The sequence below is a fragment of the Danio rerio genome, chromosome 19 (genome assembly GCF_049306965.1).
Source record: "Danio rerio strain Tuebingen ecotype United States chromosome 19, GRCz12tu, whole genome shotgun sequence".
Lineage (NCBI taxonomy): Eukaryota > Metazoa > Chordata > Actinopteri > Cypriniformes > Danionidae > Danio > Danio rerio.
Window position 1 is genome coordinate 5,369,373 of NC_133194.1, and position 18,128 is coordinate 5,387,500.

The following is an 18,128-nucleotide window of genomic DNA, read 5'->3' on the forward strand; positions in this document are numbered from 1 at the left end:
GTTTTGTTGAAAAACATAAGCAAACAATGTAAATGAAATAGGACAAGATCCTGCGGTGCTAGAAACTTGTATTATTGTCGGATAAGTAAACGAGTCGTTCAAAACGGAGATTCATTCACAAACGAATCACTCCCTCCATCAGAATGAGAAGTGAAAGCAGGAGAGGGGGTGTGTTTCAGGACATGGATTAGATCAAATTTAACAGGGAGGGAGGATAATACATTTTCATGCACGCAAACACTCGCTCTTTGTCGGCAATGCCCGTGCGATCACTTATCCATCGATGTAGAAAAGTCATGTAAAATGATAATTTTCTTAATTTAAAAAAATATTTGCATACTGACTACAAAGAATAGACATATGTATGTATATTTCTGGCTCTGGATGGCCAGTCCTCCACTGCACCTTGATCTGGCATTCATTTTAAAGGAGCACTACCCTGTACTAAAATGGCAGTTCTTTTCCCTTTGATGCATTACTTCCAATAGACAACAACAGGGTAGGCGACATCCAATGTAAATATCTATGCAAACTCTGTATATTTTTATTTAATGATTACTATTTTTTGTACTCTTTACATCATGTACTCAAACTATAATCTAACCATATACCTTTGAAAAGGATATTTAAATAAAATCCACAATGTTTCAAAAGTATGTGTTGATTGTTTGCACGTGTTTAACATTACAAGAGTTTCGAATGTATAACAAAGCTTTCCTCTATTCCACGAAGAAGCGGAAAGTAAACAAACAGACACAAAGAAAACACCACACACAGATAACGACACCTCGAAATTATCTAAAGTAACCAAAAACTTCATGTTCTCGGAAGCACACACACAGAATAAATCCACTTGAGAGCCATGGAGAAATCTTCCCAGGAGAAAACAGCCCATCTCTTTTTGCTCACATTCACTCATGATAAATCAAATTCACCATATTGTGAGCTGCTCACAAATGTTTCCCCTTTCGCTACTACTTCATCACTCATGACAATCCGACATGCCGAGCTGATAATACGCCAAACAGGCTAGCTCAGGTAAAATAAATCCAACGCTATTATCAAGTTGGTGAATTTGCATTTGTCTATTTAGCAGAGCCATCAGCGTGGCGCTTTACATATGAATATTAACAGAGATAACATCCGCCGCAAACTCCGTAACAAGACACAACATGACAATACGTAAAATTGAGCTGCGTATCCGAGTGCTCGTCATGAAGAAGTGAATAGCAGGTATGAAATTGAGGGTGTGAACTCATTTTGAGATGCCGTAGTCTGCGTTTTGTCTCCGCACGCAGTTTACACTCTTGTTTGCTGGGAGCCAGTCTTGGCCGTATATACACCATTATCCCGGACACCCTTCAGAGCTAAAGAGAGACTTTCAAAAGAGCAGGGACTGCTGACGGCGAGACTTTTTTACAAGCTAGCACAATTTCTCCGCCACACGGAGCGCCAAAGGTGATGAAACGAGAGTCAGTCAAACGTAATGATGGAGATGTCAGACATGGGGGTTCATTGCTTTTGCAACCTGTAGGGAATTATAATGAGGCTTTCTTGTTGTTGGTAATTAGCGTGATGTGGCTATCTTTCATTTGACAGTGATAATATCAGGCTACATTTCACTTAGGCTTCTGTTTAAATGGGCATTTCCTCAGTTTTACATTACAGTTAGAAGTAACATGGAAATATTGTTATACCAAACGCAGCCGGGTAAATAATTACTGAATACATCAACATTTTTCTCAAAAAACTTATTTCTAACATGCCGTTGACTTGATATTTTCCTCTGATCTTGGTAACAACCAAATAAGTCGATATATGCAAAGAAAATAAATCTAATTAGTTTAAAAATTAAGCTATGCATAATCAAATGAAAAGACGCAGGAAAAAGTATTAAACACATGAAGAAAGGGAGGTGTAGAAAGTGTTGGAATATTAAATAAATTCCATGTGTGTTCAAGAAAAAAGGTCGGGAGAAGTTTTTCTTCAATGTCAAAAATCTTAATTTATTGGATACAAATGAATAATTTGATTCACAGAATGCTGTTATCCTCAATGCAATGCAGAAGTTGCATTAAGGAGGTGCGCAACAACTTTCTTTTCCCAACTTCAACCTATATAGGCAGCTGATATTAACAGGTGGAGTTTAATTAAATTCGTCATTGTTCAGTCCTCCATTGGCCGCACCCCAGACATACTTCCTCTTTTTCTACAAATTCTCTGCACAACAGAAAAAAAGCACACAACTTTCTGTGCTCTGTGTTCAGTTTTAACACCTCTCTTCAGACAGGAAGTTTCTGCAGAGCTGAATTTAATTATGGACCCGCATATATCTAGTTCTGCAAAAATGCTAATTAGGATGCACAGCACTCACACACAACAGTAGAAGTTCAGTTAATATATGACCCTTACATGACCAATACAAATAATTGTTTGATTAAAAGAAAAAGAGACAAAAATAATAAATAAAAAACGATTCCTATTTTCCAACAAAAGGCAGTGAAAGCCCAGACAGCAGCTGAAATCTCTCAGAAGTTCTTCAGCAACCCTCTGCCCTTCATCATTATAAATGAATTTTAGCTGCTTCAGTCCAACATCTACATTACCAGGATGATGAACATGAAACCAAGGTGGACATATAAGAGGCGTCTTTAAGCTGCCATCATTGAAAAAGCCTTTTATATGAAGTATTAAATACATTTCAGTAATTCAGGACTTTCGCCTGATGTCATTCCATTGTTATTACACATAAATCATTTTCCAGATTGCTTGTTAGTTTGTTTTTTTGTTTGCATTGTTTGGGTTTTTACCAAAATCTGGTTCAATTCCATGTCACCAGCTCCTTTAGAAATGTTATTCCCAGGAAAAAAATAGCTGTTGTACATATACTTTTAACAATTTTTTTCATTAAATACACAGTATTTGACAATAAAATTTACTGTTTTGACTGTAGGACATTTATGCGGTATGTTACTGTATTTTAAAGTCACATTGTGAACGTTACTGTATATTTTAAAGTAATTATATGTACATACAATTCTGCAAACACATATACAGCAAGATAAATGATTCTAAAAATGTAAATACAATATTTTGCAGTAAATTATTTACAGTAAGTGACTGGTAAACTGCTGCCGGTAAGTTACTGTAGATTCTACAGGATGTTATTAACAGTGTAGAATTTTGCTTGGGAGTTAAAAATTAATTGAATTTTAATGAACGACTTGACGGAGGCAATATTAATATTACTTCTTATTTATTATATATTTAGATTGTTAAAAGCATTTATTGGACTGCAAAACAGGGAGATTCACAAAAATGTATTTATTTGTATTACTATAATTATTTTAAATAAAATGCAATTGCTTACATATAAAAATTTGGCATGAAAAATAAATTCCCTATTACCTAAATTTCTGTGTTATATCTTACTGTGCAAAAATGTATTCATGTAGCATTCAGCTTCAAAGAACCCGAAAAACTAAATTTTACACTAATTTTTTCATATAAACCTATAAATCCATTATAGTCTGACATGCGTCACAATAAAAACATGATCAGTCTTCTGCTTTTACTGTCATTTTTACCAACACTTGTTCTTCAAGCATCTTTTTTTCAGTCTAACAAGGCTACAGCCCTTCCTCCTGTCTTCATAAATGTTGGTCAGTGATATTCAAAACCAGAAATAGGAGAGAGAAGACAGGAAATGAGAGCACACTGCACAGGTTTCAGGCAGCATTTTTTGGTGCGAGTGTGTGTATGCGTGTGTGTGTTTTCCTGGGGTTATCAAGTCCTTGGTCAAGGGTAATGTCAAATGTTCCTGTTTGTCACTGTTGACTCTGTAGCGTGGACAGCAAAGGCCGTGTAAGCAGCAGTCTGAACATGCTGAAATGCTGAGGCATGATTGATACGGTGCCCAAACCTCATTCCTCAAAGAACTTAACATGAGACAAAACAAATCTAAAGCTAAATAAATGCAGACAAACCTGACAATTACCTTAACGCATGACTAGACGGACCACACGGATTACCATGCTACAAATGTGAAAATCAAAGCAGCGTTATAATTTGATTTCTGCGCACGCCACACAATTGCTGTATTTGAAAAGCAACCCTGTGTTCTCAAGTTCTGCATATCCCATCTTGTTTTTCCGTAATTCAGCAGCCGAACGCTGCCTCCACATTTCTTCATTAACTCGGGTTCCTTCATTTAAAAATCACTCGCTCCTGCTTCTGAATTGAAATGACTTCCATTTGAAGGAGCCGTTTTCATTATAACTACTGACTGTATCAATCGAGTATGGTTTTTTTGATAGCCTTAATCCTTTTAAAACAGTATAATGGTCATATATGAGGGGGAAAGTCTCAGAGGAGCACAAATAAAGCTGGAATACAAATCAAGCCTTTCAATTTACATATTTCTAATTTATAAAGCCTCCAGTTTGACTGGCTATTTTGTGACCTGCAGGCAAAGAGATAACAGAAGGAAAAATACCAGTCATTTTCCTTATCTTTTCATTGTATTTCTCTCTCTCTCACACTTATTTTTTCTCTCTCAATCTATCTCACTTTTACTTAATTGAAAATGCTTATGTTTAATCTTCGAAGATGAAAGTTTGTAGTGAATTTTAAAAGATGTGTACAGCCTTTACATGTTTGTAGCCTCTTCATCTCATCTACACTGCAAAAAAATCCCAAAATTAGCAGTTTTCAATGAAGCCAGATCAGTCTCAAAAATTATACGTTTGCAAAAACAAAACTCAATCATCCAGATCACATTTCACATTTACAAAATCCAATTTGTGAATTCACAAGTAAAAATCATAAATATTTCCTAAAATCTAACATTGCGATATTCTCTTAATTTGCAGTATATGAATTATATTTCACCTGATGACTTAATGGGCTCTATTTTAACGGTCTAGGCACAAAGTCTAAAGTGCATGGTGCAAAAGCATTCAGGGCGTGACCTTATCCACTTTTGCTGTTTTAAAGACAGAAAAATGCGCTCTGAGCCGTATGGTCTAACGGGGTTGAGCTTTTTCTCTTAATGAGTTCTGGGTAAGTTTTGAGAATAAACCAATCAGAGTCTAATCTCCTATTCCAGGGGTGGCCAACCCTGTTCCTAGAGAGCCACCTTCCTGCAGATTTCAGTTGCAACCCATATCAAACACACCTGCCTGTAATGATCACGTGGTGTTCAGGTCCTAATTTATTGGTTCAGGTGTGTTTGATATGGGTAGCAACTGAAATCTGCAGGAAGGTGGCTCTCCAGGAACAGGGTTGGCCACCCCTGGAATATGAGATCAGACTCTGATTGGCCACCCCTGTCCTATTCCTTTTAAGAGTCGCGTCGCACCATGGTATATTTGCTATTTACATGGCAGACCCTGAAAGTGGAAAAACTGAATACTTCACTAGTGAGAAAACAGTTAAACAGACCATCTGCAGCGAGAGGATAAAGAATGAACCTCCTCCAATCAGCCTTTACTTTCTCTTTCTCTTTCGTGGATAAGGAAATGTGACATGCATTAGCCTACATAATTAATTTTGTTTAAGTGCAAAAATGCTTCAAAACTATTTCTAAATTCAGTTCTAATTTCCAGCAAACGAATAAATGAAAAACAAAAACGAGGTTTAGTCCAAATTATTAGTTATATCCAAATACTAATAATTAGTTATATAACTAATATTACTAGTTAGGTCCAAATACACATGCTATACCTCATATGGTCCAAAATGTGATGGGTGGACAAATCTAAGTTTGTTTATATATATATATATATATATATATATATATATATATATATATATATATATATATATATATATATATATTTTTTTTTTTTTTTAATATATTTATATATATATATATATATATATATATATATATATATATATATATATATATATATATATATATATATATTATAATAAATAATACTGTTAATAATAATAATAAAAACATTTTACAAAAGCAAATAGTCATGAATAAACAAAAAAAAGTGTTTTTGTTGTGGTCTGTCTTATTTGCGGTTAAGTTCTGTATTTGCATGTGTTGTATTTTCACACACACGTTTAGTCAGAGATTGATGAATTAATGTTTACTATTTGCATCTCCATAAAATCTAATATACAATCAATAAACCTTTTGGAATGCCCCAACACTTTTTGGTTGTGGTCTATTTGCAGCGCATTTCTGTATTTGCATATGTTGTGAGTATTTTCATGCATAATCTATGAATATAATTAAGAAAAAGATACAATTGAAATTAAGCGTTTTATCGTTTCCTGGGTCTAAAAGTATTTAAGTACAGTAACTGAATGATAAAAATATCAATTCAATAAAGGTAATCATAGCTAAGATCATAAATGCTACAATTTCTAATTTCTGATGCTTTTAAGTCATTATACAATTACAGACATTAAAAAAACACATTTAAAATACGAACTCAATATTGCATGTCCTGTGATGTGACTATTGCGAATAATCACATATCGATGCTGAAACGATATATTGTGCAGGCTTAGTCAACACATTCAATCCAGAGAAGTAAAATTACTATATCTCTATTTAAGTTGTTTTAGCTCAATCATTTCTTAAAATGTATCCAAAAGTCTCCTGGTCTCTTCGTCAATTCACAACAACCTGTAAATCCATGCGGTGGCCGTAGCAGGTCAATCATCCCTGTAACAGGGCAGCTGCAGCCAGCCCCTCATCCTCGGGCCCCAATTAGGCCATGCCGTCCAGAGCGGGCTCCCCAGAGATGGCGTCTCTCCCTCAGGATTGAAGCAGATCTGGCAGCTTCTGACGCTGATGAGGGCGAACAATAGCTGAAGGGGAGGGCAGTTAGAGCTGCAGCCTCTGAGGCCTTGCCAGTATTTTTTTTTCAAGAATAAATGCCATTTTCGTTTTGTTTTTTGTGTGCGCCAGACCACCAGTACAGTAACAGCTCATAGCTTTGGGCAAAGTGAACTAGTCGAATCAAACTGTGGGTTTAATAAGTCACTTCTTTTTCCGTTTTTTCTTTCGCTGGCTCCTATTCTATTTGTTTTCTTAGTTTTGGTGGAGATTTAGACAAAAATGTAATTAAAAATCATACAGACGTGGTTTATATGAAAGGCAAAGGCCTCTATATTACACTTATATTACCAAAATAAAATATGATCATGCCTTGATTTTTAATTATTTAATTAGGACAGTGAGGCCTGACTTTGCTTAGATGGCAAGGAAAGCTTTCTTGTAGGACTCCCTGAGTACTTTAAAATTATTTGGATTCATCTTTAATGCCTTCTCCATCTTACCCCAGAGATTAGGGATGGGTATCGTTAAGGTTTTAATGGTATTACTACTTTTATCAATACCACTTATCGGTTCGGTACTTTAATGGTTCTCTTATCAGTACTTTTTGTAGTGTTTTTTTATGAAATAAAAAAAATAATAGAACAGAATTAACAACACTTTGTTTTAATATTACATTTTTTATATATATATATATATATATACATATATATATATATATATATATATATATATATATATATATATATATATATATATATATATATATATATATATATATATATATATATATATATACATACACATATATACATATACATATATATATATATGTTAACTCCCAAAACATAATTTTAACTCCCAAAACATAATTTTGACTTTTCACCGTTATGAAAAATCGTAAACATTATCTCATTTAACTACATTTTGCAACTCAAAGAGGGTATTTTCAACTGCAGGGAGCACAATAAACCAAGAAAGATCCCGACATCTGCCGGAAAAGGTAAAGATGTTAATTTTTATCTAGAAGAAGTTTAAAAACTGAGAGTCAGTTTCCACATTGTTTTACGGGAAATAAAAAGTTTTACAATTATTGGTTTAATTTTATATATATATATATATATATATATATATATATATATATATATATATATATATATATATATATATATATATATACAGTATATATATATATATACTGTATATATATATATATATACACATATACATATACATATACATATATATATATATATATATATATATATATATATATATATATATATATATATATATATACTGTATATATACATATATATATATATATATATATATATATATATATATATATATATATATATATATATATACTGTATATATATATATATATATATATATATATATATATATATATATATATATATATATATATATATATATATATATACTGTATATATATATATATATATATATATATATATATATATATATATATATATATATATATATATATATATATATATATAAAATTAAACCAATAATTGTAAAACTTTTTATTTCCCGTAAAACAATGTGGAAACTGACTCTCAGTTTTTAAACTTCTTCTAGATAAAAATTAACATCTTTACCTTTTCCGGCAGATGTCGGGATCTTTCTTGGTTTATTGTGCTCCCTGCAGTTGAAAATACCCTCTTTGAGTTGCAAAATGTAGTTAAATGAGATAATGTTTACGATTTTTCATAACGGTGAAAAGTCAAAATTATGTTTTGGGAGTTAACTGTGTTTTTTTAGTTTTGGAGCATCTTGCAATGTAAAAATAAGCAGTTTTTTTATAATATCTTAATAAGAATAGTTTATTATTAGGCTATTCATAGGCTATATTGTAAATACAGCTTAAGTTAAAGTTTTTTTATGTTTAGGATTTATTTAGACTACTGCAAAAAAAAATACAAATTTTCATTGTAACCGAATGTGTGTTTATTTAACTATTTGACACTAATTTAGGTCATTGACGGCTGACATAATAATGTGGATGATGTAACGTTACTGTTAGTAGCTAGGCAGTCAAAAACATTTCATTACTCTTCATTGCAGTTAATGCACTTTTGAAAGATACTTTCACGTAGCCAGATTGTTTGCTTTTCCACTTATACAAGAAAACAATTTGTTGCGTTTGTTGCAACCGACATTGTCGCTGTCCACTCAGGAAATACAACCTGTTTGGTTCACTCCACACTCTATTAAAATAGTTGGGTTAAAAATACCCCAACATATAACCCAACTATAGGTTATTATAGCACACTATTATTCCCAACTATGGGCTATTTTATACCAATGCAAATAGCTTCAATAATTTAACCCAATGCATTGGGTTTTGATTAAAATGTAATTTTTTCCATTCTGGTATTACTATTGCTGTTACTAGTACTACAATTAATTTGATAATTATGACTGTGTAAATAAATAACATACAGTATTCAAAAATATTGAAAATGCTGTTTCCATTACGTTTTAGTTCTGGACACTTTTGTTAAAATAAATCAAGAATCACAAAAAATTAAGAAACAGACCAAAGTGCAGACAGTTATAAACTGTGCAAGCAGAAAATCCTGTGTTGATGGAGCAGAATATGGAGCTCTGTGTGCTGTAGAGACTGTCCAGCAGCTGCAACAGGCTTCACTTAGTGTCCACAATGTACATTTTAACCACATCTAAACGTTTCTAAAAGGTGGTCTTGGAAGGTAAATCGGATTTGAAAACATGACACCAAGAGGTAATTTGACAAAAAAAATAACAACAATAATATTGCGTTACAGCTTAAATAACTTTTTTTTTCACGCAAAAACAACATCATGCCCACATACTAATACAGATGTTTTGTGTCAGTTATATCAGTTGCCTGTTGAAATTAAATTTTTTTTTAACCCATCTGATTGAGTTATTAAATAAAAAAACAAATAAAGGTTTAAAATAACCCAAAGCAGCACCAAAAATTTTACTCAACAAGTTGAGTTTTTAATAAATAATCTAATAAAGGTTAAAAAATAATCCAACAAAGAACCAAATATGTTTAACTCAACCATTGGGTTAAATAAATAACTCAATGTTTTTTAGAGTGCAAGCTTAAGAGCTATGTGTGTGCACTTCGTGCGAGCCTCTGCTGAGTGCGCACGCACAGCCAAGAAATGTGAAGGCTTTTATTTTTGACGCGCTAACCAGAAACACGAGCATTTCTCATGTTAGATTGCCACCTGTGCAGGCGAATATCAAATATCGCAAATTAGATGATTGGTCAGGTAAATTATGCTATACAGTAAGTAATGTTTATTCAGCAATTATTCTCCAGTATCGATAGCAGAACAGTTAATGTCAGAGCTTCTCGATACTTTAATAATGTAGCACCGATACCGTAAAAGTATCGAGTTTCAGTACCCATTCCTACCCCAGACAATAATGTTCATATCTGGTGACTGGGCTGGCCAATCCTGCAGCACCTTGACTTTCTTTGCTTTCAGGAGTTTTGATGTGGAGGCAGAAGTATGAGAAGGAGCGCTATCCTGCTGGAGAATCTGCCCTCTCCTGTGGTTTGTAATGTAATGGGCAGCACAAATGTCTTGATACCTCAGGCTGTTGATGTTGCCATCCACTCTGCAGATCTCTCGCATGCCCCCATACTGAATGTAACCCCAAACCATGACTTTTCCCTCACCAAACTTGACTGATTTTTGTGAAAATCTTAGGTCAATGCTGGTTTCAATAGGTCTTGCAGTATTTGTGATGATTGGGATGCAGTTCAACAGATGATTCATCGGAAAATTCTACCTTTTATTTATAAATCATATGATTTTTATTTTTAATATTATACTGGACACGTATGTTTTATTGGTATATACACTATTGTTGGAGCGATGACATTTTAGTGGGTGCTTCTGTAAATCATGTTGAGATGTCATTATTTTTTTTTTGCTCAGAAAAAAAGTAATTAAATGGACACAATACATGGTTTAAGGTGAACCCTGGAAAATTGGCGTGCGCGAAAGCAAGATAATCTGTCCGTCTCCTTCTTGTATTGTTTGACATTTGGCACAGCAGATTTAGAAACATGGCCACACTGACATTTCACATTTCATTTTTTTTCCTCTCACTACTACTGCGCTCTGCCTTCATCTTCCTCCTGTTAAAGTAGGGTAGAAACTGGATGAGAGGTCAAAGTTCGATGCACTGCTTGCTGGGATTTACAACATCCTCGCGGTGAACTTTCTGTCTGCGATACTGTCAAATTCTCCGTGGTTTCATCTTAAGCTTCCGCTGACGACATGGGTCATTTGTAAAGAGGTTCATTTTAAAAAAGGAAACTAATGGGCCTGTGTTGCATAATTGAAATACACCTCAAAGAAAGTAATAAGCCTGGGATATTTTAAGATCTTTTGAGTTGAGAAAGGACAAGACATTTGTTTAACAGAGGAAATGTAAAATTAGCGTGAGGTTTCTCTAGTTCAGTTGGTAGATTAGCATATTTTCAGCTTTTCAGACACACAACCAACATTTATACATGTTAGTGCATGTTATTCTGAGTGTTTGTAAAATGAAATGGTGTAAAATGGTCGGCTCTTTTTGTTGTCGTTTGCATTGGTTTATATTGTGTGCTCCTCTGTTTGTCCACAATAATGGCTGAGCAACTCGCCTTGAGGTAGATTGCAGGCTGATCTCACGAGGAAACATTACTATTTTACGTTTTGTCAGTTTAGTGGCTAATTTGGCTTCATAAAAATAAAAATTATAATAAGATGGGTGAACAACCAGACATTTTGGTGTCCAAACACAATTCATAAATATGCAAATCCAATTTGTATATTCAAAACAATCCATAATTATGCAAATCCAATTTGTATATTTAAACACTACTCACAAATGCACAAATCTAACTTATAAATTCAAAACATATATCATGAATACGCAATTCAAAATGTTATTTAAATATTATTCATAAATATGCAAATGGATTTTGTAATTTCAAAATTCATAAATATGCTAATCTAATTCTCAAATTCAAAACAATCTTTAAGTAAATCCAACTCTTAAACTCAAAACAAAATTTATAAATACACAAATTCAAATTTTAAATTCAAAATAATCCGTAAATGCACAAATTCAATTTGTAAATTCAAAACAAATTTCATAAATACGGAAATCCAATTCGTGAATTCAAAACATTATTTATAAATGTGCAAATAAAATTCATAAATTCAAACACAACTCATAAATATGCAAATCCAATTTGTAAATTCAAAACAATCCATAACTATGCAAATCCAATTTGTATATTTAAACACTACTCACAAATGCACAAATCTAATTTATAAATTCAAAACATATATCATGAATACGCAATTCAAAATGTTATTTAAATATTATTCATAAATATGCAAATGGATTTTGTAATTTCAAAATTCATAAATATGCTAATCTAATTCTCAAATTCAAAACAATCTTTAAGTAAATCCAACTCTTAAACTCAAAACAAAATTTATAAATACGCAAATTCAAATTTAAAATTCAAAATAATCCGTAAATGCACAAATTCAATTTGTAAATTCGAAACAAATTTCATAAATACGGAAATCCAATTCGTGAATTCAAAACATTATTTAGAAATGTGCAAATAAAATTCATAAATTCAAACACAACTCATAAATATGCAAATCCAATTTGTAAATTCAAAACAATCCATAATTATGCAAACCCATTTTGTATATTCAAACATTATTCATAAATGCACAAGTCTAATTCATAAATACAAAGCATAAATCATAAATACGCAATTCCAAATGTTAATTTAAATATTATTCATAAATATGGTAATTCAATTTGTAAATTCAAAACAATCCATAAATATGCAAATCATTTTTGTATATTTAAACACTTCATAAAAGCACAAATCTAATTTATAAATTTAAAACATGTATCACAAATATACAATTCCAAATGGTAATTTAAATATTATCCATAAATATGCAAAAGCAATTTGTAATTTCAAAACACAATTCATAAATATGCAAATATAATTCTCAAATTTAAAACAATCTTTAAGCAAATCAAATTTTTAAATTTAAAACAAAGTTCATAAATACGCAAATTCTAATTTTAATTTCAAAAGAATCCATAAATACACATATTCAATTTGTAAATTCGAAACAATTCTTAAATACGCAAATCTAATTTGTGAATTCAAAACATTAATTTACAAATGTGCAAATCCAATTCATAAATTCAAACACAATTCATATATATATGCAAATCCAGTTTTCTAAATTCAAAACGATAATTCATAAATATGCAAACCCAATTCTTAAATTCAAACACAATTCATAAATAGGCAAATCCAATTTCCTAAATTCAAAACAATCCATAATTACGCAAATAAAATTCATAAACTTAAACACTATTTATAAATGTGCAAATTCAATTTGTAAATTGGAAACAAATTCATAAACACACACATCCAATTCATTTCGGGAAATATTCCTTTTTGTAAACTCACAAATAGTGTTTTGCATTGGATTTTGTAAATGTGAATTGTGCTGTGCATGTATGAGTTTTATTTTTGCAAAACCTATTCTTTTTTTAGACTGATCTGACTCAATAGGCATTTATATTGATGGTGATTTTTTATTATTAAAAAAATAATAATAAATAAATAAATAAATAAATAAATATCATGGTTAAAATAAATTATAAACTGTTTTTGTAATTGATAGGAAATGTTTCTTGTTGTTTTTCTGTGGCAAAAGCATATAAAACTTTTTATTGTTTTTTTTATTTACTATTATTTATTTTTTTCTTTTATTAACTATTATTGATTATTTTTTATTTACTTTTTTTATTACCTTTGATTATTTCTAAATAATCACTTGATTAATGTGACAAAAAAAAAATTACGTCACAAAAATAAATTTTACTAAAACATGTTAGTGAAACAAAGTTATTTCGAATGTTGATAATTTGCATTTTGGATGGTTGTGTACATAAAGAAAATAGCTTTACAATTCACCACGCACCAGTCTGCGTTGATGGAACCAATTTTCTGCCTTTTTACATTTTTCAGTCATTACGGCTTAGTCATTAAAGCACAGAGAAACATGGACATTGAAGCATACTTTCCAAGTAATTAGCATTCCTGCCAGAGGTTCATACCATAACCTTCAGACTGCATACAAAACAAGATGACATGACTCACACATGGCACTAAAACCAGCAGAGCATCTGTTAATAGAAAACTGATATCTTCAAAAAATGGATAGTTCATTCAGATATGTTTACTTTTCCTGTTCATGGTCTTCACTGACTTCATTATCTTGCAATATGCAAGTCAATGGGAACAACATTGCTCAAAATATCTTCTAACAGCTGAAATAAAATCCTATTTGGAAATGTACTGTATTTAAGTACTGAGTACAATTTGACCCAAAGGCGAACTGTCGCTTTAACACCTGCATACCCACTTAACAGTACACTTGAGACCTGAGTGTTTTATCATCTCGCTGTCCACAAACTATTATTACAGAAAACTACAGCTCACACACAAGTCCCTGAAAATCTGGCTAGAGGTGTGCATTATTTTTTACATTTGATAATATGTTAATCAAATCATATTAGCAGCCAATGACTATCAAAGTACAGTCAATTAAATAGTGCTAATGTTGTTTTGAAGTCACATTTAAATGCAATTTCAGACCGAATATTTAAAGTACCACGGTAAACATTATAGAGAGAATGTCACTGAACTAATGTGTGAATATACAACCAACTTTACATCAGTGTTTATAAATCATTCTGCATATTCGAAGACTGATATTTTCTCTGAGCAGATAAACTCTGTGGATGGACACTTGACTCATTTCTTTCAGACTAACTTAGCTGTGCATCGAAACAGCTTTATTTGACAATGTCAGGCCATCAAAATGAAATGTTTTAGAAATAACAGCCCTGGGATGCCACTGAGGTAAAGTTGGTTTTATATTTGCACATTCATTCAGTGACATTGTTTAGCATGGTACTATGAACATTTAGCACTATTTTATTGACTCACCAGTGTTGCACTTTGATGTTCATTTGGCAGCTAATATGATTGGACTATTTAGAAATAGCAAATAATTTTCAGAAATTATATTATTAAGGTGAATGTACGAATATCTGAATATAAAACCAACTTTACCTCAAATAGGATGCCTTCTTTTCAAGCATACACAAAAATAGATAAATGAAATACATGCTTGAGCCTAAATATTTTCAGTGAACTCTTCTAATGCCATGCGTGTGCGAAACAAATGACCCCCGTGTTGCATTAAACCTGCAGACCATTGGGTTTACAATTACTTAAATAATATAAGAGTGTTAGCTGACAAACATAACCAAAAATGTTTTAAAGTTACTCACTCGTGTCGTCTGAAAGATAGACCATGAGACATCGATGAGTTTTCCCGGTGAGTTGAAGATGTTTTAAAATCCGTTACTTCCACGCAACGTACACAGGAACAGGTGCTGACGAGCTCCAAAACTACAATAAAACGTCCTAAAGGTAACCTAAAACGCTCCGTGCGAGTCATTCTAGGATTATTATATCACTGTGTGAGGAAAATAAAGACAATTAAACCGCTTTTGATTTAATATCGACGTGTAATTTAAATGTGGCGCGTTTGAGGAACTGTTTGTTTGTTCCCAGTGCCAGCGGAAGCTGCGGCCTACATACCATATAAGGGCAAATCGTGAATGATGACGTTCCATGCATTCTAAATGATTTTGAAATGTTGAGCTTCAATTCTGCAAGTTAATAGAAACTTATGAAAGTATCATGCTTCCAGTATGTTAGTAATTAATGTTTCTGTATTTTTTATGTAATTTGATTTTGTACTTCCCCTTTCCTCTTTTTGTTCTCCTTTTTATTTTCTTTCTATTACTCCTTTCTTTTTACTTATTGTTCTTATTACTTTGTAATTGTATATTCTTGTATTCAAGTCTTCTACAGATTACTTCCTGATTTATATTGTAAATTTCTTCTTTTCTAAATAAAAGATTGTTTGAGAAAAAAAAAAGATGTTGAGCTTTAATGTTTTGCATTCCATACAGCAAACAATTTGTGTGTAACAGTTCACTCTCATACATAAACATGAAAGAGACCCTAAATGTTCTCTAAATGTAAATGATCAAAATTCTCTTACATTTGCAAATTGGGGTAAGATTAACAAGGCAAATGCACAAAAAACCTTCTAATTCTAAAAAGCAGTTTTATAAAACAGCTTGCAAAACTTATACAATTAAGTTAGTACATGATTAACTTTGTTTAATTAGTTACAATAACTTAAACAGATGTTGTCAGGACTAATTGATCGTATAATTGTTACAGTGTGATAGTATGAATATTGTGCATGTACAGTAGGTGGACTGATGATTTGTGTTGTTTTTTTTTTTGTTTTTTTTTTTTTTTTGGGAGGATTTTATTTCGTCTAATTAAATTCCAATGTTATAGTGAATGAGAATGGAAATGTAGAAAGTTTTTTTATGATTGCATATTTATGGGAGATCAGTGAACATTCTTTATCAAAGGCAAAACACTTTGAAGACATTCTCTTTTTATTCGTTCATAAAAAACAACTAACATGTGTGCTGATTATATTTCAAACACTTTATTTCTTTTGATGTGTGAATAAGGAGCGATAATTCACGTGTGGGCTGCCAGCACATGTGCTTCACAATGATTCATTCTTCAAGATTGTTTCACTGATGCACAGAGAAAGAGAAGAAGAGAGACAGAGAGAGACCAACAGATGGACCAGGAATCAAAGTTAATAAACTAGGAGAAACTTCAGACAATGGGAATAATTATTAGCTGAACAGTAGATGGTTGTTCTGATCGTCGCTGTCCATGGTGCTGAAAGAGCCCTCTATAAATAGACTGTACAGTATAATCAAGTTACAAAAATAATGATGTGTCAAAAATAATTAAAACAGGACATTTTAAAGAGGTTAAAGTATAGTGACGATCATAATGCAGACGAATTACACATGATGGAGCCTAGATTGCATGTCAGATATTTGAAATTCAAGATTTTGTGACAAAGAAATAACCATGAGTTTTTTGTCTTATAATTAAATAATATATAGATGAGTTGAATCAGGTGGCGCAGTGGTTAGCACTGTCGTCTCACAGCAAGAAGATCAATGGTTTGAGTCCCGGCTGGGCCAGTTGGCATTTCTGTGTGGAGTTTGCATGTTCTCCTCATGTTGGCGTGGGTTTTCTCTGGATGCTCTGGTTTCCCCTCAGAACAAAGATCTGGTGAGTTAGAAAAACTAAAGAGTGTGTATGTGAATGTGAGAGTGTATGGGTGTTATCCAGTGCAGGGTTTTATTCCGCTGTGGCGACCCCTTGATAAATAACACACAGATGATTATCTTGGTCTCAAGTAGCAAGAATCCAAATGTGATAGAGTCTATACACTCAAAAAAATAATAATAATAAAAAAAAGTCACATACATATCCCTCTATACTTTTCTGGAGAGCGCCAAATACATCCCAGGAGATACTTTTTTTTTTTTTTTTAAGTTTTTATTTCTGCAAATCCACCATTAGCTGCTGTGTGTGTTTTTTCAGATCTCAAATTTCTCTCGCAAGTGCCATTCGCGCCTGCTGTTCTCACGTAAATCCACCAGAGGCAGCTGTCAACCGACTGGCGGATAACCCCATGCACCCCCTTCCCCAAACCCAACCGACAGTGTTTTCAAAAGCACCAATTGACCTGCCCACCCATTTCCCTAAACCCAACCGACAGTGTTTTCAAACCTGCCGCCTGATTTTCATCATGTTTTCTTCAAATCTTACCACATTCTCACACTGTTATTTACATGTTTATTTTATTTAGTTTTTGTCTTGCCTTTTCTATTGTTTTTGTTTTACCTGCTTTCTGGAACCATTCCTCACCGGACTCGAACCCTGTTTTTGCAGTCAACTCCTCTCTGTGTCTCAAATCCGCCGATGTACAAGGCGAACCACTGGGCAAATTGGTAACAACGGTATGGACGTCAACACAGAGGTAAGCAGTCAGCTGGTAGCGCAAAAAAAAAAACAGAAGCCATCGGCAACATCATACTGCCCCGTAGCATTTGTTTTAAAAACAAAATGCAGCCAGTTATATGTACCTCAGGCTGCATAATTCACGCTCTCCAGAAATGTATGTGGAGGTACGTTTTCACATTTAGCTTGTGTTGTGAAAAATTAGGCTGCAAGATTATCATTTTTATTTTTTATTTTTACAGTCTACAATAAATTTAG

At 32.4% G+C, this 18,128-nt stretch overlaps 1 long non-coding RNA gene across 3 annotated transcripts in view; it reads right to left on the bottom strand.

The window, feature by feature from the left end:
* LOC141378993 (uncharacterized) overlaps positions 1-15,538 on the bottom strand; it is a 136,796-nt gene extending 121,258 nt beyond the window's left edge. Inside the window, exon 1 of one of the 3 annotated variants that reach the window (XR_012394865.1) lies at positions 15,239-15,531. This is a non-coding gene — a long non-coding RNA (uncharacterized lncRNA). Of the gene's footprint in view, positions 1-15,238 lie in introns of all 3 variants that reach the window. The other 2 variants (XR_012394866.1, XR_012394864.1) reach the window with 2 other exon arrangements.
* Positions 15,539-18,128: the final 2,590 nt, after the last annotated feature.